A 25,113-nucleotide genomic window follows, 5' to 3' on the forward strand; every position below is an offset into this window, starting at 1 on the left:
TGGGTGTCATTTATAATCGTTGATACTTCCTTGTTTCAGGAAAATGTATTTTTGGTTTTTCTGACATTTCAATTTTATAACTGACTTCTAAAAAGTAATATAAATGCATTTATTTATTTCAAATTATTTGAACAGGTAGGTTTAATATAGGCGTACGTTTAGAATTTTGTAAAATGATTTTAACATAATAAAATCACAAATAACATTATTCAAAAAGGCTTTAAAACACTTTCAAATCGCCACTTTACAAATCAAATTGTTTATTATGATTAAAAGTGAAACTACGACCGATTCAGAATGTAGATTCTGCAGAGAAGAATGGGTAAGAAATTCCACATTTACTTTAAAAAAATACTCAAAATGTTAATATGAAATAAATATTATAATTTCACCAAATAAAATAATTGATGTTAAATGATATAGATATTAATAGTTAGTGAATTACATATGCAAGTCTTATTCAATGGCTATAATTACATTTTCTCATTGCGCAACGAGTTTGGAAATAACGAGAAAAGTTGCTCCTCTTGAAAGATTAATTACGAGCATCCTGCGGGCCTAAAGTTACGGCGATCAACGAATTTGTTTGCAGAAAAGGCAAAATTTGCAGCAGATACAAGAATTAATGATGATGAAGTTGATAATGAAATAAGTGATCTAAATGATGATTATTAATAAACTGATCATTCACAAGTAACAGCGAACGATTTAGTGTATAAATCTTTTACACTGTTCTGTGTGTTTAATACAAAATTTTAAGTTTTATTCAGAAAATTTAAAATTTTAAATAAATATTAGGAAAACTTTCAGTAATAGTTACTATTAATAGAAAAAAGATAACTGTTATTTATTTTGTAGGCTAGACTATAGAAAATCGGGCGCCGATTTATGAGGTTTTGGTTTTGGGGGTTAGGTGGGGGGAAGGAGGAGGAGTTCAACAATTATTAAAAATATCCATGGTTAAAGTTTTGAAGCTAGAATAACGCTTTGTCGTTGTAACGCATGTTTGTTAATCTTGCAGTCGATATCGTTTGTACGTACTCCTTGTTCGAAAATAATGTGTGAAAGTTGTGAAACGGAGCAAGAGTGCACTTCCCGCAGCGACGGAGCTAAGGTAGAGTTAGACGCGGAGCTCTCAGGTATTGCCATAGCTCTAAATAAAACAATTCTAATCTCAAAACTTTAACCACGATAACTCCATAACCATGGGGTATCGAATGGTGGGAGTGGTACCAGAGGGTAGAACCAACACCCTCCCCTCCCCTCTCCACCCCAAACCCCATAAATCGTCACCCGATTGTCTACAGATTTACCATTTTTATCTTAAATACATGATATATGCTTGTAGTCTCCTTTTCAGTATATACCTGTATTAGACGGTCTCGTTTTTCTTAGAATAAAGATTCAGTAAATAATTAGAAACTTATTAGACAGTAATATTATGAAAATAAATAAGAATAGTCATGTGTTTGTGTCTTTGAGTTTTTGATGTGCAATGAACTGGATTACCTATACTAGCGATAGACTCTTGATTTATATTTCTATACATATATTTAAAAATAAAACGAAATTCAGCATTAAAATTTTCCAAAGCCTACAAATAGGCCGATAGCGACGTCGTTTTAGGTTGAAATTCGGAAAATCGATAAGTATTATCGCGACATCCGATTATAGACGTCGTTCACAATCAGATGCTTGCTGTCATGAACTGGGAGAGATTAGATGAACTAAATGGCAATCGTGCCATCTTTTGGTGTTTCGTTCAAATTAAAACAACCTTTTTCAAGAAAATGTCCTTTTAAAAAATTTCAAGTGTGCTTAAAGTTTTTATATCATGCTCGGTTCTATATTGGAAGTTAATCCGTCATTTTGCTTTATTTTGAAGTAGCGAATGTACATATTTCCTCTGAATATTGCCCGTCATCGCTGAGCATGAGATCTTTAAAATTACGAAATAATAATAATTTATAATAGAATACGCCATTTTAGAATATTAAGTATGAATTATTTATTATATCATACGATTATACTTTAACTGAGGTAGGGTACAGCAGGATATAACCTGCTCAAAATCTGGAGAAAACCGACTGGGGAAGTACCTCGACCTTACAGAAGATCACAGCTCTTTCAAGCAGTGTCGTGTTCCTGTGGTGAGTGAGGTGAGTCATATATATATCGTTAAAACGTTAGAGTTAAAAGTACTTACGTACCATAAGACACTAAGTAACTTTTGCACGCATTCATTACTTAGGTTTTATAAGATCTGGTCGTTTGTTTTACTTTATCTTTATTTTTCTTCTCAAGCTGCAACCTAACAGGATGAAATCCGTAATGAAGATTCCCTAACATCAAACATCTATATGATATATAAAAACATTCGTTATTAGCACAACATCCAGTTGCTTTTACAATCGTGCCAAACATTATGAATTACAAAACTTATTTTTATAGATTAAACTATTTTTGTAGGAAAAAAGCTCAATCTGATTTGACGTTAAATACAATTCCGTGCCACCGTTATCGTAAAAATATACACATAATAAACAATAAGAAAATACTATAGCGACAATCAAGACTGTGTTAATAATTATTGTGTATATATATATTTTGTAATAGGCAGATACACGCTTATCTGCTCTTAAGTTAGGAAACATAATGTATGTTATTAGGTAATGGCCGATTGATGCAACTACGTTTTTATTGTTAAAAACGTATGAATAAATAATCGGTATATAAATGAATATTTATTACATCCAGTCTCCGGACGGGAATCGAATCAACAACCTCTGTAGCAGAAAAAAAGATCACTTGAAACTTCGCCAATGGGCCAGTCAACTTGATTATGTAATTTTGAATTGAAGCAAATATTACATAATGATTTGTAGTAATATTACATATTGGTGACATACCTATCTAAAAATCGATAGATAAATAAGACAGATGTAACTGATATTTACAAGCGTTGATTCAGTAGTAGGTAATTAAATGTTGAGGTAATGATATTTCAGTGACGTAGTAATGACTCTCCAGGGATGGCCTTTTTTATATAAACATATTAAATAAAACACGATTAAATTAAAATAGATATTTCTTCTGATTGTTCTAACATATTGTAACTTCACATCTATGGTCTTCAGAATTATATTAAGGTTGTTATCTTGACTAAAACGACTAATATCCTTAGTGTCTTCTTCTTTTTTTGCCATTTTTTCTCGTTTTTGTTTTTTTCTCTACATGAGATTGGCGAAATCATCAGTGCGATCGAATGATTGAAAACTTCAGGGTAATGTCATTAGTAATTAATTAAAAATATGCTTTTAAAAATCACTTTAGGTAACAGATTATTTTTCAAAACAAATGACAGACAATGTTCATTTTTACATTGACATTGTTTTTTTAAACTATTGTTTTATTTCATGAAATAAATTCAGGATAAATTAAAAAAAAAAAATTAATTCCCCCGATTAAAATTGTTTGGAACCCACGCTTAATTGCAAACTTTTCTTTGTGATATCTTTACCTCGGTAAGAATGAAAGTAACCCTTTGTTTTCGGAATATCTTATTCATTCTGTTTATAGTAGGCGTGAGATTGCTTCTAAACCTGACCTGGTTTATATTCTCATTTTACATTTCAGGGATCCGCACCGAATGGATCTAGTTTGTAAAGTACCCAATTTTGAAATGTATTCATTTGTAAACTCTACTTTGATTTTGGTACCATGATTTGCATATAATATAGGGTTCTATTGACGTTCGTTACCGATCGACCGTTTGCGCAACGGTCACAGCCATGGATTGTACCTGTCGCGTTGGCGGTTGCGAGTTCGATCCCCGCACATGACAAACATTTGTATTGGCCATACAGATGTTTGCCGTGGTCTGGGTGTTTGTGCAGTCCTTGCAGGTCTTCCTACCGTGCCTCGGAGAGCACCTTAAGCCGTCGATCCCGGTTGTTATCATATACACCTGATAGCGATTGTTACTCATAGTAGGGAATATATCCGCCAACCCGTATTAGAGCAGCGTGGTGCTCTGATCTTTCTCCTACATGGGGAAATAGGCCTATGCCCAGTAGTGGAATATTACAGGCTGAAGCGACGTTCGTTAAGTGTCAAACATCATGCTCTGATAAAAGATTACAATAATCATAAACATGAACACACAATTTATCTTCTTCTTTGCTTGTTATAATTAATCCCAGCTTTTATTGCTAGGGTCTGCTTTCCAACTAAAGCTTCATCGTTATGAGTTAGACCATTGGCTCTCATGTCCTGTTTTTCTCGGACGTCCGGGAGGTCTAGTTCCATGGACAGACATGTTAACTCACCTTCTTCCTACGTAATCTACAGACCGACGCATCACTTGGCCATACCAATCCAAGCGTTGCTCTTAGAGTTTATCAGCTATGTCACGTACCCCGAAACTGCCTCGAACAAAGGAGTTGCATATGCGTTCGGCTCGCGTTACACCACACATCGTAGCCAGCACTCGCTTCCATATAAGAGGGCCAGTCGAATGATGCTCTTGTATATCTGTCCCTTGAGCTTGATCGAAACAAATGAATCGCCAAATTGCATGTACCTACTATGCGCATATGTTCCGAACGAATTGTAGCAAATTGGAGAATCCTTTTTTTTCCGTTATTTTCAGGACAAAAAAAAAGAAGTTTTTAATATAATCGATAGTTTCACGAAAAAAGTGTGTAAAGTAGTGAAATAAATGTTTTAATTTCATTTCATTTTATAAACAGGACTTATTTAAACTATTTTACTTACTATACTGTTGTCTAACACGATTTTATTACTATAAAAATAGGTTTGTATTATCGTAAGATTAGCATGTTTGAACAAACTAACAGAAATACTTTATACCTTTATCATATTAGAACAGATTATAACGCCTACGCGACATTCTATCAATCCTATGCAAGTTGTAGGTTTTAGTATTTAAACCGTGTTATGCCTAATGTACAAAAATCTCGTGTCACAGTGTTTGATATCGAGCTTGACCGATTTTTATGTTTTTTTTTTTGTGTATATTTGGTAGGTCTGAGAATAGGTGTAGGTCTGGTAGGCTATTTTTATAACCATAAGTGATAATGGTATTCCCTATTCGTATGACAGAACGACGTTTTATGGGTCACCTAGTTGTATATATAATATACGATACTATTGTGATATATAAACCAATTTAGTCTTTCTTGTATTATCTTCAATAATAAAATAAACACCTAACACAAAGTAAAATTGCATTTCTCATTATTAATTAAAGAAAATATTCTAAAAGAACAAAATGTTTTTAAACGTTTACAGCTTTGAAATCAAAATATATATCTATATATAAAAAAATATGAAAAGCAAAATAATATGTTTACGACAACACAAAACCCACGATTTACATTACTAGCTTCAAAATAAATTTCTTTTATTATATTCTAAGCGCGCGTATATTGCGTGGATTATATTCATAATCGACGATTATACAAAGCAAAGCTGTACACTTAATTGTAGTTTGTTTGACAACATTTTTAATATTAATCTATAATATAATATTTAACAGGTCGCGTTTTAACGTTTTATTGTTTAGGAGTTTATTTGGCTTCGTTTGCGTGGTCAATCTTATTTGTATGTTTTTATTATAATTTTTTTATATTGCCTCTTATGCTGGTAGATACGAGTATAATAACAATTAGTCCAGCTAAATTCGCTGTGACCCTGCTCCCTTCGAGGTTTGTGCGTACAGCTTTATTAACCCGACTCGGAATAAAAATATTTATTGAAAATAATATGTGTCTGTATGAGCTGGCTGTTACCTAAAAAACTGGATTTTAGTTGCCTACACGAGACACGAAGAAAATTGCTCAGTGCTTTGAGGTATCTTAATAAAATTTGGAAGACAGTAGAAATGATAGATTTTTTGCTTATTAATAAATAATATTGCAAATTGTTCTACATTCCTGTTGCATTTATAATGTTCACATTACTTTTAATCAAAAAAAAGTTAAAACCTAAAAATGAGCAATAAAAGTAATTATGAATGAAACAGCAGAAATATTGAAAAAAAAAAAACAATTTATTTATAACGTTAACGCTGGCACAAATACGAAGATAATAAAAAGTACATTTAAAGATTTTTTCAAATGAAATAAATCTCTTTGAGCGGTAATATCTTTGAAAAATACGCTCGACTGCCAAATTTTGTAATCGTAACAGAAGTTATAATTTTCCTCCCTACGTGTATTAAGAGTTGTTAGAGCGTGAATGGATTACTTTGCACGAAGCAGGGAAGAAAACATGGCCGCCAGGAAAATGGCGTTGACCCCGTCAAGTGTTTTGCCGCGAAAAAGGTTTTTTCTTGCGAATGGAAACTGGAATGCACTTAAGTTATGTTAGTTTTCATACTTAAATAATTTCATGTTACACGCGAGATGCTTAACCAATATTAATGTAAATAATTCCAACTATTTGTATATTAGTTACTGAAAATGACTGCATTTTTCTATCTATGCATGCGTTTACCTATTGTAGTATAGTAGTATACGTATAAGTAAGTTGTATACGTTCTAAGTATGTAGTATAGGTATGTTGTATACCTTATAAGCATTATATTTAAATGTCAGTAATAAACATGCAGTTTTGCTATGAACACGTCTTTTTAAATTAACACTCCTCAGTCCCATCCGTACATGGCGACCCTGCAAGTTGACGCGGCGCGTTTTCTCTAAGTGTATCAAATAACCGAGAACAATGGAATTGTGCCGGCGAACTTTTATTAAAATATATTAAAATGTAAACGGTGAACAGTATGATTCTTGAAACACGTGAGACTTAAGTTGTGGCGTGATGATAAAATCCAGTTATTTCATTAATTTTTTTATGAGAAGCTAGTGTGTGTACCTATCCGTCAAGTCCGTCATCATGTGCCATTCAAAAGTTGAGACATTTACAGCATATCAAGGCGCACATATCCTCTATGAATGTGTTGTTGATCGTTTCTACAAAAAATGTCACGAGAGCTGGATGAACAGCACTTTGCGAGATGAAATCATTCGCCAATCTGTGAGCCGTCGGTTCCGTGAAGCACGTGAACGAGGAGCCCGTCAATATGAGTCTGGAGCTGGACCGAACGTCTAATCGTCGATCGTCGAGTCGTGAGTGTGTAACTAATATATCAATAACTAATAGTGAAGTGAAAGGTCATTAAAGTGTTTTTTTAATTATTATTTAACGCTAATAGTACCGCGTTTACAGTGTGTATATCGTAATATTTCTACCACTATATTTTTATTAATACTTTATATTATTATTAATTACTTTAGAAGAATATATTTTGTACCCTTAATTCTTTAGATTCTTAATTTAGATATTATAATAAGGAGTTTAATTTGTTAAATTGTTTCGAACTTATAGAATAAATAAATGGATATTTTAGTTAAGTAATGGCTAATAGGTTAAAAAAGATATATACAGAATTACAAATATTGAGAGAAGCTATATGTAAACTAGGACCGTTAAGGAGAGTAGAACAGGTTGGTCAGTTAAAGTATAATTTAGTAGATCAATTATATGACGAATATCTTAGTATTTTTGAAAGTTCTACCTATAAATTGGAAGTACTAAATTTAAGTGTCGAAGAAGCAAATTTAATTGAAAATGTATGTTTAAGTATACAGAAGTTGTATCGTAAAATTTATTCTTACGCCCCTATCGTAAGCACCAATAAGGACAGCATAATGGCGAAATTTGACCTTAAAACTGCCGTGAGCTTAATTCCGGTGATGGATGGTTCTGAGGATATGACAAAACGAATGATAGATTCAATAGATTTGTATAGTACTATGATTGAACCGACAGAACAGAGTTCTCTTATCAATTTTGTTTTAAAAACACGTTTAACAGAAAGTGCAAAGTTGCGATTGGAAAAAACTTACACAAGTTGTTCAAGTTTAATTACTGATATTAGAAAACATCTTCTTACAACAAAATCTAGTACAGCCTTGCACTCTCAGTTACTTACTTGTAACCAAGGATCGCGATCTATTGAAGAGTACGGTAAGTCGTTAGAGGAGTTATTTACGCAATTGACTGTATCGCAGGCGGATGGTAATACGTCAGCATATAATATATTAAAGCCACTAAACGAAAAGCTAGCGGTTCATCGTTTCGCAGACGGTTTGCGTAACAAAAATTTGAGTTTGATTTTGACAGCACGCAACTACGACTCTCTCAAGGACGTTATTCAAGCTGCAAAAGAGGAAGAGCTGTCTTCAAATCGCAGTGAGCCGAGGGAGTCCATGTTTTACGCTGGTCGAGTGGATCGAGGAAATTTAAACCAGGTAAGGTACTTATCTTACAATCAGCGAGGTCGAGGTCGCGCAGCACAGAGAGGTAACCGTGCATATTTTAATAATTACTCAACGCGCAGTCCTTTTGCTCAGAGATGGACCTCTCAAAATTCTTCTAATTATTTCCAAAATTACTCAAGGTCAAACAATCCTCGTGGACAAAGACCTTTTGTAGGACAAAGGCCCAGAGGTTGTCAATTTTACCGATCACGTGGATCTTCGACTAGAGGCCACAATGTGCATTATTTACATAACAAAGAGCAAAGTCAAGTAACTGATAACTATAATACTACCGAAAACCAGTTTTTTCGATCCTAAATTTATAAATGCATTTACAAATAGCAATAGTATAGATACAATAGTAAACAGTTTACATTTCAAATGGATGGTCGACACCGGAGCGTCCTTATCAGTCGTGAAATATGAGGCGGTACGGCATCTACCTATAATTAATGATGTTCAAGAAATTAAAGGAATAGGTGGTACAATTATAACGAAAGGTTTTATTAATTTGAAAGTTTGCATGCAAAATTTAGGGTTTATTCACACTTTTTATGTTATTGAAAATATGAATTTCCCGGAACATGGTATTTTAGGCCGCGATTTTTTACGAAAATATAATGCTATTGTAAATTATGAAACTAATAGCGTAACTTTAAAATTAAATTCAGAAACAATAACTATTCCCATGGATACAGGTTATTTAGGAAAAAAATTTTACATAGATATTCCGCCACGTTGCGAGAAATTTTATTTTGTGAATACTAACTTCAAGGACGACTGTGTTGTATTTCCGAAACAGTTATGCGATGGAGTTTTTATAGCGGGTAGTATAAGTAAGCCAAAAAATGAAAAACTTAGAATACAAATATTAAATTGTAGAGATGAAACCATACGTTTAAGTTACTTTAATCCGGAAGTAGAACAATTATCAGAATACGTAATTTGTAACTATGAAAAGTATGAAAGTGATGGGAATCGAGTGCGAAGAATGTTTGAAGAGTTAAACTTAGATTCGTTAAATTTAGAAGAAAGAAAATGTATAGAAAATATATGTGCGAAATATTCGGATATTTTTCAATTGAACGGCGATAAATTGTCAGCCACAAATATTTACTCACATTCTATACATTTAAAAAATAATGATCCGGTATATACCAAGCCTTATCGGTTGCCTTATGCTCAGAGAGAAGAAATTGAGTGTCAAGTACAAAAAATGCTTAAAAGCGATATAATTGAGCCCGCAGCTAGCGAATGGTCGAGCCCAGTGTTACTAGTGCCTAAGAAAGATAATGGTAAGGAGAAAAAATGGAGGTTAGTGATCGATTTTAGGAAACTTAACGACCGCATAATAGACGACAAATTTCCACTGCCCAATATATCCGACATATTAGATGCTTTGTCTGGTTCAATGTACTTTACACATCTTGACTTATATCAATCATATTATCAACTTACGTTAGATCCAGAAAGCCGAAAATATACTGCATTCACCACCCACACGGGACAATACCAAATGAAACGTATGCCTATGGGGTTAAAAACAAGTCCCAATGCCTTTTCTAGAGCTATGACAGTAGCGATGTCTGGTTTAAATTATGAAAAATGTCTCATTTATTTGGATGATTTAGTATGTTTCGGACGAAATTTACACCAACATAATCAAAATTTAATCGCAATATTTGAACGACTCCGAAAAGTAAATTTTAAATTAAATCCGGCGAAATGTGTTTTCCTACAAAAAGAGTTACTTTATCTCGGACATATAGTTTCGTCTGACGGAATTCGACCCGACCCAAATAAGTCAAAAATAATAGAAAATTATCCCATTCCAAAATCAGCAGAAGAAGTAAAACGATTCATAGCATTTGCTAACTATTATAGAAAATTTATACCACAATTCGCTAAGTTATGTATACCTTTAAATAAGCTTACGCGCAAAAATGTAATTTTCTCGTGGGACACAAATTGCCAAGAAGCTTTTATAAAAATAAAAGAATTATTAATATCACCACCTTTGTTGCAATATCCCATACTAAACAATGACAACATATTCATATTACAGACTGACGCTTCTGGATATGCAATAGGATCCGTTTTATGTAACCAAGACCGCCGACCGGTGGCTTTTGCAAGTCGCACGCTTAATAAAGCTGAATGTAATTACCCGACAGTAGAAAAAGAGTTGTTATCTATTGTATGGTCCATTAAATACTTTCGGCCATATCTATACGGGAGAAAATTTATAATTGAAACCGACCACAAACCTTTAATATCGCTTTTTAGTATGACAAATCCATCTAGTCGTTTGATGAAGTTTAGATTACAGCTGGAAGAGTATGATTTTATAATAGAGTATGTTAGAGGGCGTGATAACGTAGCTGCAGACGCGTTATCTCGTATAAGAGTGACAAGTGACGAATTGAAAGATTTACAGGCTAACATTAGGATGATGGTAATGACTAGGGCAATGCGTAATAGAGCAAATAAAGCAATAACGCAAAATCAATCGGATGATGAGGTTTCAAATTACAATTGGTCTGATCAACCAAGAGTGGTAGAAGTTCTCAGAAAACCGAAGGATTATGTGGAGTTAAAGTTTGGTAGTAAGACAGAGTGGCAGAAGTGTAAAAGTGGTGTGACAGAAGAAAACAAGTATTTTGCGTATTTACCAAATGGAAAAATATTATTTGTAAAACCAGAGGCTCAATCACAATGTACACGACGTGTCTTTGCGAGGGATCTGTGTTTAATTAGTAAAAAATTAAAAATAAATAATTTATATATTGTACGTACAAATGAAAATAAAGAAATTATAAAGAAGTTAAGTATATGTATAAATGAAAGTAAAGAATGGTCCGGACTAAGATTACATGTAATACAAGGTGTAAGAAAAATAATATCAAATGACGACAAACGCGTTATCTTGAATGACCATCACTTGTTGGCCACAAGTGGACATGCTGGAATTCGACGTATGATTAATAATATTAGACAGAAATATTTTTGGACAGGATTAGAAAAGGATGTGACGGAGTTTGTACGAAAATGTGATCAATGCCAACGGCAAAAGCATTTTAAGTACATTAAAGAACCCATGGTGATTACCGAAACCAGTGGGTCATCATTTGATCGTATACTTGTAGATTTAGTAGGTCCTTTAGATAGAGATTTATATAACTATACTTATATACTTACTGTTCAGTGCAATTTGACGAAATTTATACAGGCTTATCCGCTCGAAAACAAGGAAACAAACACCGTAGCATCAACATTGGTAAGTAAATTTATTTTACAGCATGGCATACCTCGAGAAATTCTAAGTGACAGAGGCACCGAGTTCGTTTCGCAAACAATGCGTGAGGTTTGTAAAATTTTAAATATCAAACCTATGTTTTCCACCCCTTATCACCATGAAACAATAGGATCTTTGGAAAATAATCACAAACATTTAATATCATTTCTCAGAATTCAGACTAAAAATGAACCACGCGAGTGGAGTACATGGCTACCATATTGGTGTTTTGCCTATAACACTACAGTACATACTGAAACTAAATATACTCCATATGAATTAGTTTATGGAAAACCTTGTAACATCCCTAGCAACTTAGTAAACTCTTTAGAGCCATTATATAATTATTCAAGTTATCCTCACGAACTTAAGTTTCGCTTACAAAAGTCTCAAATGCAAGCGAGAGAAAATTTATCTAAATCTAAGGATATGCGAAAATTAAGATATGATGGTTATGTTAATCCTATCTCATACAAAAAAGGAGATTTTGTTTTAATAAAAAATGAAAATAGAAAAAAGTTTGATCCTCTTTATATCGGACCATATTTAGTTGTTAAGGAAATTAACCCTAATGTAATAATTTTATACAAAGGTGCTGAGAAAACTGTACATAAAAACAACACTAAGTTGTATTATAATTAAGCATATATTATATTTCTTTCCTTTACTTAGTACTTATTTAGATAAGTAGTATAAGTTAATCAACCCATGTACCGACGCTTTTTATTAAAAAAAATACTAATGTAATTTTACTTAATTTCTTTTTGTTTATCATTTAAGCTTTTGTTTCTTTAAAACTAAAAAAAAAATACAATTATTGTATTATTGCATTTTTTTTTCTTTTTTTGGTTGGGCGTGTAGTATAGTAGTATACGTATAAGTAAGTTGTATACGTTCTAAGTATGTAGTATAGGTATGTTGTATACCTTATAAGCATTATATTTAAATGTCAGTAATAAACATGCAGTTTTGCTATGAACACGTCTTTTTAAATTAACACTCCTCAGTCCCATCCGTACACTATATTTACTGTCCCATATACGAAAGTAGGTCAAAGCATTTTTATTTAAATTAGCTACTTTTATCATGTATATATTATCACTTTGAGATATTAGAACAATAATTTTATTTATATATTAAAAAAGGTAGGCCATAACAAGAAAAAATCGCTCTTCCACCCACAAGATGGCGCCACGGGCTCGTTTCATTGATCGCCCCGCTATCGAAAATAGTACGCCCGGTTACGCAACACCATTCAGCTGAGTCTTTCATTTTTTATCTATTGTACATAACGACTGCTCACGTATGTATATATAAAACCAACTTTGTAATATTGTTTTTTTTATACCAAGCGTACTAATTGGATAATTAATTATTTGATTATTTTTATGCTGCTTTGCGTACTCGTTCTATTTATTGTGTTTTATTACTCTGTAAAATGATTCCGTATTTTTATTTTACTCAAACAATACTTTTATATATATTTTTTAATATAATTGTGTAGTACATACTTACAATAAAGCCGTACGTTATGCTTTTTTAATAAAAGTAATGAAATAACATTTTACATGCTCATTTGTACTGATTACTAATTAACTTATACTGCAAAAATATGTTTTTTCGATTTTGCAAAATTTGATTTGTGTAAGATAAATATTTGTTTTGCCTACTTAAACTTGCTCCGATTCCTTTTATGATTTAAACTATATATTACTTGTATATTTGTACAAATACCCAATGTAATAATTCGTCGACTCCGCTATGTTAGATGATGATGGATGGATAGCCATTAGCTAAAGACTATTTTATATAAATAAAAATAAATTCCTAAAACGTGCTGCTAAGTGCAAAGGGAAAATCTATTCAGCTAGGGTTTTTTATATATATATTTTTTAGTTTACTAAAACTTTGTAGGAGTTGTAGAACATTATAGAGTTTACAAGACAAGGCGGCGTCTGTCGACTCACCTGTACAACTACACAATGTACTACATACGTAATTATATATATTAGTGGTCGCCCAGAGGTTGAAATTCGACCATAATTAAAAATTTAAATTAAAGAAAACAAAAAAATAAAAAATAAAATAAAGAACCTTTAAAAAAATAATTTGACTACAGACTTTGACAATCAACAAAAGAGTCTAATATGTGTGTGTGTGTGTGTGTGTGTGTGTGTCAAATACACGGTAGTGTGTAATGTTTTTTTTATTGCTTTTATGTACTTCTTATGTATAATTTAAAAAAAATATTTGCATTCTGCAATCCTTCTCTATATAAACTATAAGTATGCGAAATTTTATACTCCTCCGTTCGCGCAATTTCTGTAAAAAGGGGTACAATGTTTTTGCTTCATGTATTCATATAAAGATATTTTTTAATGTATTTATTTAGAACCGAAAATATGCTATATTTATATATTTACTCTACTTAATAAATTTTTAAATATGCTTATGAAAAAAAAAAAACAAAAAATAGTAGGTACTCTCTCTCCCGGTGGCAGTTTTATTTAATACTCACACATAAAAAAATATCAGAATTTCCACGCAAACGTAGTCACGAACAATTAGTAGATTACACATCACCCCACTACTCACGAAGTGGACTTGAAAGCACAAGTTTCCTTTTAATATTTATCCTACTCTATGGCATGAGTTAACTAAGATGTAGTTGCGTATAAATAATTAGGTCATATACAAGTATACAATATGTCATTATCGGTCTTCATAACCGAGGATGTCATGTTGTATATAAGTATATGTTTATTATTTTTTAAATACTGCGTACAATAAAAAAAAAATGAATAGAATAATATCAGTAGTTTCATATTGTTTTTTAAATTTTAGGTATTCCTCTACTTAAATGGTACGTTGTACTTATTAACATTTTTACTAATAATTAAATTAAAGATAAAACTATAAATAAGAACAACACACAATAAGGGCCTGTTTCACCGGTTGTAGATATTTATATATAGAGTGAGAACTCTATTTGACGGATGACGAATTCTAAGAGACAAAAGCTTTTGATATACTATTCTTTTTTACCGCCGAACTCCATTATTTATGAGATATTCTTGTTCGCAAAAATGAATATAAGAGTTTTAGTTTTTGAATTGAGGAGATACTGGTCTTAATAGCTTGTTCTACCTCCGGCTGTTAAAGTCTATTCGTGCAGGATAATCTTTATCTACATCACCGGTTGTGGAACAGGCCCTAAATATAATTGAACATTCTTTTTATCTTACGTACGGTAAATTAACGAATTTGCTGCTTAATGTGGATACGTGATATGATATAGATGATATGGTTATAGCATCCTAATTATTAATTTACGTAATTATATGGAAATTAACTACAAAACTTTCAAAAGTCTTTTAAGCGTATTTTATCTGCATGTATTATGTTGCCGGTATGTGGAAAATGGACAAAATCAAGTTCAATTTCAAAATACGACAGTTAAAAAACATCGCGGTAATGTATTCTGAGCGTTCTAAGACTTTGTCTTTGCAATTTAAATTCGATTAAAAATTAGAATCAAATTCAAAATTAGATTCAAAGGGAACATAGTATGATACTATACATAATCGTGTCAATTTTAAGAAATAATGTATAGTTTTAGAAATAATTGTATACGCATACAAATACCTGTATACGCATTTCTTATGAGGAATAACCAAAAAAGCACTCGTCAGATCTTGATTAAATTACTATCAAAATTGGTATACCTAGCAGTAAGTTACAAAAAGTTACACACTTAAAAAAAATAAGATCGAATAGACAACCTCCTACTTTTTTAATGTCTGTTAAAAATATATAATTATACAAAAATTCTAATAACCATCTAACTGTTGGGCTAGCTCTTAGCTTTAACCTTTATTATCCGTCATTAAATGAACAGCGCTATTTGACTACAAACCTACTTTTGTAGTTGAATTATTATGACATTTACAACGGTCATCTTCTCGGCTTTAAAGAGTTATAAATAGTATATATTCTTCACTACCATGTTAAATTTTTACAAAAGTGCGTACATCTGGTTTTTTTTTTAATTATTGATAACTGTTTTATATTTAAAAAATGTACAATGAAAAATGAACAAACGTTAGCTGAGTGTTCTGCCTGTACTGACGCCTTTGTGTTTGGTTACTCAGCTAATCGATACTAATGTATACTGTTAATTTTGTTCAATAAGACTGCTAGCCTATTATATATTTTTCAACATGGCTTTATTAAGAAGACGTGTAAAGAAACATTTTATCTTGGATTCAGTCATGATCTGTGGTTGCGGTGCTTTTTAAATTGAATTTATGTAATGACGACGTTTTATACACAAATTGCTTGTTTTGATGATCTATATAAATAAAAATGAATATTGTCAAGCGCATTACTCGAGAATGGCTCGACCATTTCGGCTAATTTATTTTTTGTATGTTCCTTAAGGCCCACGGAAGGTTTAAATAGTAGAAAAAAAAATTCTATTTTACCAATATACAAACCTGATTAATTAAATTATTTATATTACTTTTATTTTGAATGCGAAATCTCGTTATATAGTTAAGTATAGTTACTTATTTAAGAACTGTATATGTTTCCAAATAAACCAAATATGTGTTTGTCTTGTGATCTTGGTGATCATCAGTAATAATTATTAATTAACCCTTAGAATTCTAAAGGTTAATTAATGAAATTCTCAAGGAGTACCTAGTCGTGAGAATTTGTCATGATTTTGTGCTCGTTTATATTGTACTATGACTATTAATGCAACGTATACAGTTTACTTATATTATACTATTTATTATATATATTATATAGTATTATTAATATATATATTATATAGTTTATTAATTAATCTCAAAAGAAAACATTGGGACTTAAAAAGCCGACCGGTGGCGGGATAACCATCCAAATGCTGGCTTTGAAATACACAGGCCGAAGACGGGCAGCAGCGTCTTCGGTGCAACAAAGCCAACCCTGCGGTCACCAACCCGCCTGCCCAGTGTGGTGATTATGGGCAAAAAACATGAGTTCAAGTTATTTTTGGCGTAAACTTGTGAATGCCTATGTCCAGCAGTTGACTGTATAGGCAGTAATGATGTAATATGAAAAGAAAACATTGCTAAATCTACGTAAAAGGGATTTATTTATTTTACACGTTACGTTGTTAATTTGAAATTTAGATTTGTTAGGATGTAACTGTAAAATCCTCAAGATTAGGTTTTACATTTAATGATGATAAAAAGGATATTTATTGAGTAAGTAATTTTTTTTTTAATTTTTTCTTTCAAGAACTAGAAGGCCATTTTTAAAGTATTAAATTCGCACTGTCTCCTTTAAACTTAAGACAGTAAGGATTCTCAAGACGCGCTGAGAACTATGCTGAAAGCGTCTGTACTTCAGAACTAATGGAATCCAGAAATAGTCTAGACGTACTATTAAAGCTTGGATTTTATGGAAAGTGTAATGTAAAAGACGGGCAGCCTAAAGTTTAGTATATTTTAAGAAAGAAATTTAATGAAATACGTTAAAAGATCAATGAAATCGAAATAATATAAGTTTTTTTTTGTGTATGTATATATGGTAATGAAAGTTATCTATACTATTATAATACGACATGTGATTCGAATTATTAAGTGGAAAATATCGCCACTGTTTAGTGTTGCCCAAATTCAGTCTTGGTCTTGCAGTCTTGGTCTTGTTCTTGCGTTTTTGCAAGACCAAGACCAAGAACAAGACCGCGTATTTTTAGCAAGACCAAGACCAAGACTGACCGTGCAAGACTTGAGCAAGAACAAGACATAGCCTGCAAGACTCTTGCGTCTTGCAGCTAGGACTTAGCGCTATTTCACTGAGTAGTTAGGTGTAACAGTTCGGTGTATAGGTAGGTACGCTTAGGAATTCTATGAGACGCAAAAAACTGTATCAAAGAATATGAAAAACTGGACCTATGCGCATTACGACTAATACCATAAACATAGCGAATAAAAAAATATCTATTAAAATCAAACTGAGTGCATGCATAGTTATGTTTTAACCATCGGCACTTTGATAATGCGGCATCAAAGGTTTTGTACTTACTTCTCAAAGAAATTTGCCGCTTTTCGGAAGTACATGGTTATGATACACGCGCCGGCGGCTTCTTTTGAAATCTAAAACAATCGTTGCCGCCACGCCGAAATCATAACATTTGACACTATTTGATTGCCGCCATAGGGCGTAGGTATACTCATGCAAAATAATTTCGAATTTTAAGAGTACCTACAGGTGTTCCAAAGAATAAATAAGTTTCAGAGTGCTTAGAATGAAAATGAATACATTATACTGATCACGCAAGTAGTATTATGATTAGGATAAAATGGTAAGGATAGGTAGTAGATGTCATATTAATTCATTCTAGTAAGTATATATTATAATATTGATTACTTATATGGTTTTAAACTAATTACTTAGGTACTATTATTGTACATTTAGTGATTATATTTCTTAAGTTTTTACAAGAAAAAATAGCAAAAAGTGTTCAAATATCACCCGTTTAATAAATATTGTAGCCACTTTTAAATATACTTGAAACGTGTAAAAAAAATCTACAAAACTTATAAAATAATATAAAAAGCGTAGGTACTTACCTACTAATAAAATAAAAAGCCTGCGATAAGAGTTTTGTATTACTTACCAGCCCGAATATCTCTGAGAGAGATGATGAGAGTAAGTATTTACTAGCTGTGCCCGCGACTTCGTCCACGAGGAATAGTAACTTTGGAGGTATAGTGACGTTCAGGACTTATTTATTTATTTTAAAACTTCTGTCATCAAACATACAAACGAACTCTTCAGCTTTATAATATTAGTATAGATGTACGCCAAAATATTCACTTATATGTAAAGAATAGTGATTGGCACTAATTCTTTACATATATTTTATTCACGCGTCGCGTCTGTACAAGTAGGTAATATTTAGTGTGTGTTTGTACGCCGCACGCGGCATTGTTTGATTTGCGGCGGCATCCTTTTCATAGAGCCGGCACGTGGCGAGGCGGCGCGTTAGAAAGCAAGGAAACGTACTATAAATAAAGGAATTATTTTAATTCCAGTCATTTCCAATTGAGCTGTGCTTCGAGTCTAACTTAATAATTGTTTTTACTAATTCTCGTTGTTTTCTAAAAACGTATCACGTGTACAATTTAATATGAGTGACGAAGATTCAAATTATTCTAGTCCGAGTAACGAGAGTTTGAGTCACAGATCTAAAAGACCCAAAAGCAAATTTGAGGAGTTTTTCGAAATAATTCATGCATCCCAAACTGCCTTCTGTAAATTGTGCCAACATAAAAAGATTGAAATAAAAATGAAAAACAGAAACACTTCAGGCTTAAGGAAACATCTAATATCTTTCCACAAAAAGGAATCAGAAATATTTCTTCCTGTTAAACCAAAATTAAGTGGAGATATCACAAGCTTTTTAGTAACCGCTGGAAGAAGTGGACAGGTAAGAATATTTTTTTAACAGTTAAAAGAATTTTAACTCTGCGTAGCTATTCATGCGATACTTTCAAAAACGCCATTAACTTACGTAAGTATTTTTGAGTTAGTGGTGTTTTCATCTAGGGGTGCGACATATTAAGTATGTAATTATCGTCTTAAATATTTTTTATAAACACCCATATTTTCATTTAATCGGCCAGTAACAACTAAGTACTTTATTTTGGTAAATTACAGTACAGTGCAACCTTAATATAACAAATATCAATTTAACGATTTTCTCGATTTAACAACAACAAACCTCCTCCTCTTATACGCTCAAACCTAGTATGTTTTAAATAATAACACAAGATTTATTGTTTTGTTTCAGTCGGAAAACAGCAGTGACAACATCACGACAGCTACAGTTGATTGGGTGGTGAAAAAATATCTTCCCTTCTCATTTTTCGATGACGAAGCTACACAAGTATATTTTCGATGTATTTGCCCTAATATGGTGTTTCCTAAAAGGTCTACACTTAGAAGGAAAGTCAAAGAGCGATTTGAAGAGCTCCAATTGAATCTCAAGGAACGACTTCAACAATTATCATCTAAAATGTCTTTTACCATTGATGGGTGGACGTCAATTGCTGGTATGAGTTACTACGGGGTTACTATTCATTATATAGACAACGAATGGAAGTATCAATCTGTAGTTCTTGATTTTATACCATCACGCGGTCGACATACTGGGGAAGATATTGCAACGATTTTCCATGAATGTTTATTGGAATATGGCATAATTGATAAAATATAAGGTATCACGGTCGACAACGCAACTGCAAATACCAAATTTATGTATGAACTGGGCAAACAGCTGCCGCCACACTTTGATTCAGACAATCAACATTTCCGGTGCTTTGCTCACATTTTAAACCTTGGTGTACAAGATTTATTAAAGACCTTAGCATTACACTGTGAGTCTGACACTAACGCGCAAGATCAGCAGTACGAAGACTATGCAGACGAAACTGAGGATGAGGAAGATGAAGAATCTGCACCAAATATTGCTGACTCGCGTACATCTGTAGCAAAGTTACGCAGTATTTCCAGTAAAATAAAAAGAAGTGAGATAGTGAAGAAGAAGTTTCAGTCTGCTTGTGAAGCAGCTGGCGTGCCATCAAATCTAAATGCCATTCTTGACTGTCCAACGAGATGGAATTCCACACATGATATGATTGGATTTGGTTTAAAAGTGAGAGCGGGCATTGACATATTGTGCAGTTCTGTCACCGAATTAAATGATTTTCAAATCACAGCTAATGAATGGCAGGTACTCGAAAAATTACATAAATTTCTAATAAACTTTAAACTTTTAAGTACAAAACTTGGTGGAGACAAATATGTTACATTACCGCTAGTCATTGTATCATTCAATCTCTTGCTAGATAAAATTGAATCCATGGTAAAACAGTTAGATGAGAAACCTAATCGATCTGAAGTGGATGAAAGGCTCATTCTAGCTTTCCAAGCAGCTCGAGACAAAATGCTTAAACATTACAAGAAGAGCAACTGGATTTATTGTACTTCTTTAATTTTAGACCCAAGGCATAAGGCTCAGACTTTTGACCTGACAATGTGGGGGAAGCAACTTAAAACAGAAAGTCTGCGCAAGTTCAATGAACTTTATGAAGAATATAAAAGTCTACACTCACTGAACAAATCTCTGGAATTACCAGAAAAAGAAAATAAAGTATGTGATGAAGATGAAGACGTAATAGACTTTGATAAACTCTATGAATGTCCCTCGACGTCATCTGGATCTTGTCTTCAAGGCTTAGTGATAGACGAGTTGGAGGAGTACCTGAGAAAACCAAGAACTGCCAGCTCGGAAGACATTTTGGATTGGTGGAGGACGCATGAGACAGAGTATCCGATTTTATCGAAAATGGCCCGTGATTTTCTCTCAATACCTGCACTGCAACTTCAGTACCTGCTGAGAGGTTATTTTCTAAAGCATCATTAGTAATTAGAAAACATAGAAATAGGTTAAGTGATGAGTCAGCCAGATGGTTAATTTGTATTAATTCTTGGTCAAAAAAATTGATATAAAGTATCATAACCTAATGATAAAGCTGTTGATTTGTGTTGTATTTTATTTTTTATTCAAATAAATGATAAATCGTAAAACTCTTTTATTAAATTTCTTATAAGTTGAGGGTTCAATCTCTTTCTAGACAGATAAGTATTGTTCTTTAAAATACAGTCAAGTTATTGTAATTAATTTGTTTTTTACATGTTTTAGCAAATGTAAGCTTATAAATCATAAATGTTTATTAAGAAACAGTTACTTCCATGGAAAACGACATATAGGTCAGTTGATTTTTCGAATTTCTTATCAAATCTTCAGTTATTTATTAATCTGCTTGATCTTTACTATGGCTATGTTAATTCAAGCTCACAATGTTCCAATTCTAATACGTTTTTCTAAGATTTAAAGTAAACTTTAATAAATAGTAATAGACTAATAGGTAATTGCAAGACTTGCAAGACTCTTGCTGCAAGACCAAGACCAAGACCAAGACTGGGAGCGCAAGACCAAGACCAAGACCAAGACCAGGTGTATTGGCGCAAGACCAAGACCAAGACTGGCTAAGTCTCGTCTTGTTCTTGCATTTGGGCAACACTACCACTGTTATTGTTTTCAAGTTTAATTGAAATCATACTCGCTGGCTCACTGCCAGTTTTATTCTAAGCACACAAATTCTATTTAGTTTCATTATAAATCTGAAGAAATTTCTGGAACATGGGATGTCCAACTATAGTAAACAAAAAAAAAAACAATCCTTTGGTGTACAAAAATAAGTAAACAAAAAAATGACATTTGAACTTTTTTTATTTTATTTGACAGTGAATTACACTGAACGGACTTTAAGAGATTCAGAATTCCATGTCAAGATGCGAAAACAAACATTTTTAACATATACAATTACAAACACGGTCGTCTGTTCTTAGGCCTTTAATGCCTGTGTTTTATTCAATAGCTGGTTGATTTACATATTTTTAACGTATACATTATATATTACATATACATAATATATTATACGTATATATTACATTCATAAAAAAATTAACCCAGGCTTAGGAAGGGTAACCCACGAGACTGTGGCAGAACTATCAACTGCATAAACGGCTAGTCTCCTCTCACAAGTCTCAACTTTAGCAAAAGCACAAATACCTAAGTGAGTCAAACATCTGTATAGCCAATATAATTGCAATGTCAGTGGAATCGATGTCCAGTGGCATCGAATCTGCAACTTCAAACGCAGTAGCAAGTTGCTATGACCATTGCGTCAACGTCAGATATCTAACTTATTAAGGTCATTAGCTATGAAATTTCACACTACGTCACAGAACTTATCAGTCTTCACGTAAGCTGACGGATTCGCGCAATAAAATTAAAACTACACTTGTGACTATGCATTGGCAACGATTTACTTGGAATAATATCAAATTCTATAAAAACTTTTCAGTTTTTAGTAGTTTGTGAAGTTGGTTTGATTTTCGTAGACTTTATGAGTTCTTATTGTTAACAAATGAATGAAAATAATAAAACTGAACAATCTTTAGCTCCTTAGCTTTTTTCTTATTCATCGTAAATTGTATATGAAATGTGTATGAATTTTTTTCCCTTTTGTGTTTATTTTTTATCAGAACTAACGTGTTAATAATAATTTAATATTTAAATATTATCATTTTTTTTCTTATATGTTGCATATGATATTAACTTATGTTATATTTGCAATTAATATGGAAATAGTATTGATTTTTTAATGAGAAATGGTAAATGTTTTGTCTCTCTGTATAACATGTGAGAAAATATGACATTCATAGCTGTTTCAGGAATTCCAAGATTTTAATCTAATTATTTTGGTTGAATTACTAGTGTATGTTTTGTTTTGGTATATCGTTTTGAGTTAATAATGTAAAAATATACATCGCTTACCCTGAACTCAAACTAAATATTGGGTTGCTAATAATTGGGTTTTCAGGAAGAAATGGCTAAATAGCCATAAGTCCGCCCATTGTACTTCACAGTCTATAAATGTAATTTTTTTGTAATATAATTTTTTAAATGTGTTTACTGTTTAAAATGTAGTTGTGGTGAACAATAAAGTATAAATAAATAAATAAATGCCTCACACTCAACGACTTCAACTAGGATTTACTGTGGAAAGGGTCCGAATACTTACAATACTCAGACTGCAAACACCTGTATGGGCCATATTTATCGGCGGTCGTCGAATCTACGACCGTTAGAGCAATAGTCAAAATATGAAATGCGTTTAATCAATATAAATGCAAGCAAAATTGTAATAATAGCTACTGTCTTCCAGTTTCATCCTCTTTATCTAAATATAGCATTTTAAAGTTTGAATAACTTCAAGATTTTACTATTGCAGGAGAATGGTGAGAATTGGGGCAGTGTTATTTTGTTCGCCTGCTTCTGTAATGAAAGCCAGAGCGCAATTTGCAATAAGTATCTAATTGAAATGCGAGACTCGTAGCTTTTGAGAATATAACTATGATTATTATAACGAACATGAATTGTTTTCGTTCTATCAGAAGCTTCTAGAAGGTGAAGCGGTACTTCTAGTTTTCCATATTAACTAGCTTGAAATCGATTATATTTAAGTGAAGTAAGAACAACATTATTTGTGGCTTCCTTAAAACTTTAAACCTGGTCATCTATGTCGTAGGACCGATGGCCGTTGGAGCAGACGTGACCTGGAGTAGAGACCGCGTCTTGGCAAACGCAGTGTGAGACGTTCTCTGGATCGACGATCTACGTAAGATTGCCGATGTAGGCTGGATGAGGATTGCGGAAAACCAGTATGTCTGGCACGAACTTGGGGAAGCCTATGTCCAGCAGTGGACTGCAATAGGCTGAACTGACTGACTTAAAACCTTATAACGTCTTATTAATCCAGGATGCCACTTGTAATTGGATAACAAACATCTTAAAAAATGATATTTCTTTACGAATTTTAGAGAAACCCGACTGGATAATTGTGTAACATTACACAGTCATGATTACAGATTAATAATTCTGCTGTCAAGTAGTATTGTGTTCCTATGGGCAGTAAGGTAGAACAGTCAACAGAGCGCATCCCCAGAAGTCCTGGGGATGCGCTCTGTTGACTGGATATAATCTGGACAGAATCGTAACGCACTTGCGATACTCCTGGTTTTGTAAGCATCAATAGGCTACGGTGATCGCTTAGAATACGCCGACCAAAATGAATCAAATATTAACGTCTAGAAAACGTGAAGTAAAACTAATATATATATACAACCAACGAATGTAAACATTAAATTCGATGAGTAAGTTGAATTCTGATGATAATGTTTGTTTAGTCTTCGAAATGACGTCACAACTCCCACGTGCTCTCAAATTTACAAGCGCTCGTTGCTTATCTGGAGTATCAGGCGATTTATTTCAAATTTATTAATAATTAAATTATTTTATATATTTGTATTATTAATAGAGTAGAAAGTATTATTAGACAGTAATATTTGAATACAAATGTATTCAAGTATATGTATTGTAAGCTTTGAAAGGTGCATGTAACATTAAAATTCCCATATGAGTCACCCGCCACCGAGGTGTCGAAATATTGGTTGTTTCAAAAAAAACAATCGCTGTTAGTCGATTGGAGTCGAAATTGATTAACATATTCTCTTGGTAACATAAATTTAACTAGTAATATAAACAGAATTATGCAACTTTGATTACGAGTTCGAATTAAAATCTTTAAAACAATTATCATACGGCAATCGAGTATGCTAAAAATGATAAACTGCGCACGTTTATTACGGTGGTCTTTACCTAAGGTTCGTAACCTAATTCCTGTCTTTTAGATAATATGCGATTGTTATACATATTGTTTTATACCTTCTCCCACACGGACACAGATATACCAGTAGCACCTTACAGGCTGCATCATCATCAGTAAT

The 25,113-nt window shown here is 32.6% G+C and overlaps 1 protein-coding gene and 1 long non-coding RNA gene across 2 annotated transcripts in view; both read right to left on the reverse strand.

The window, feature by feature from the left end:
- LOC123664504 (plectin-like) overlaps nt 1-25,113 on the reverse strand; it is an 82,291-nt gene that overhangs the window by 35,794 nt on the left and 21,384 nt on the right. The gene's annotated exons all lie outside the window — the stretch shown is intronic.
- Nucleotides 12,432-15,651, reverse strand: LOC123664505. The gene is made up of 3 exons (XR_006744830.1): nt 15,641-15,651; nt 14,508-14,513; nt 12,432-12,660 (listed from the first exon to the last, which is right to left on the reverse strand). It is a non-coding gene; the product is annotated as an uncharacterized LOC123664505 (long non-coding RNA).

The sequence above is a fragment of the Melitaea cinxia genome, chromosome 22 (genome assembly GCF_905220565.1).
Source record: "Melitaea cinxia chromosome 22, ilMelCinx1.1, whole genome shotgun sequence".
Lineage (NCBI taxonomy): Eukaryota > Metazoa > Arthropoda > Insecta > Lepidoptera > Nymphalidae > Melitaea > Melitaea cinxia.